Here is a 1,094-nt window from a genome sequence, read left to right on the forward strand (position 1 = left end):
TATATTTTATACATGAAATAACATAACCTCAAAATATATGCTAATAAAGAGGCGCGCGACCTATTCAAATCATGAGAATCGTCAGCATCGAAATCTAGAAACATTAAAATCCTAATCTCCTGAATTTATTTCAAAGCAGTTAGTTGTTAGCAGATAGATATATAAATAGAATGGACGAAGTGCTCCGACCGAATCGTGCATCATCGAGTTTTCAAATTTAGAAGAGGAGAAATGGGTTGCGCGCGCAACTCAGTCATTTACAGCGTCTCCTACTATATTCACACGGACATAGCCCTATTATAGTATTGGACCGAATCTCGTTTCAGATCTGGGATCACTGAGTTCAATCGCTAAGATATTACCTATTAATATCTAGATAGTCTGTGCTAACAACTATTTTCCTTCGTGCAGTTAAAAAAGTTACCAAATTTGGGGCACTGCTGATCGTCCCTTGACAGCCTATATGCTCAGATAGTCAGTGCTGCATCAGATGTTGTTTATATCGCGCTTCTATATGTGCTGCTGTGCCATACTGTATCGGGTTCAGAAACTACAAGTATAAGCAGTCCTAAGTGTTGACGTAAAAAAGGATCCTATTCTGTTCTGACCAGGCCCGGTGCCAACATAAAATAGGTTCATGAGTGTAGCTTAAAAACCCGGAATTTCGCCAAGAAAACGAAGTTCATTTTTCACTGAATACTTTTTCATTTCGGACCGAGAAAATAGTTTTAAAAAAGGCTGCGTATAGTCGTCCCGAATTTCAGGACAACTAGCCTATTTTTACCATTTAACTAGTCGTCCCGAAAGGGATGCATTTTATGAAATTTATCCTATTATTATTATTATTATTATTATTTATTATTACACCATTAAGCCATTTCCCTTTCGGGGTAGGCGTGACTCACTCGGCAGGGGAAAGGAGTAGTGTGTGGAAGGGATAGAGATTTTTCAGATTGATCCAGAATTCTCGTGCTATTTAAGTAAATAACAACTTCGTTCCGCAACACTGCTCCGACCCAGGTTGCTGATCAATCTCTCTAGCAATCACCCCAAGCGAAGAACCTCACGAAGTCGTTATGTAAGGTTACCCACTT

At 39.1% G+C, this 1,094-nt stretch overlaps 1 protein-coding gene across 1 annotated transcript in view; it reads left to right on the forward strand.

Annotated features, from left to right (window-relative positions):
* Window positions 1–1,094, forward strand: part of LOC117168091 (homeobox protein MSX-1) — a 98,617-nt gene that overhangs the window by 16,885 nt on the left and 80,638 nt on the right. The window lies entirely within an intron of this gene.

The sequence above is a fragment of the Belonocnema kinseyi genome, chromosome 2 (genome assembly GCF_010883055.1).
Source record: "Belonocnema kinseyi isolate 2016_QV_RU_SX_M_011 chromosome 2, B_treatae_v1, whole genome shotgun sequence".
Lineage (NCBI taxonomy): Eukaryota > Metazoa > Arthropoda > Insecta > Hymenoptera > Cynipidae > Belonocnema > Belonocnema kinseyi.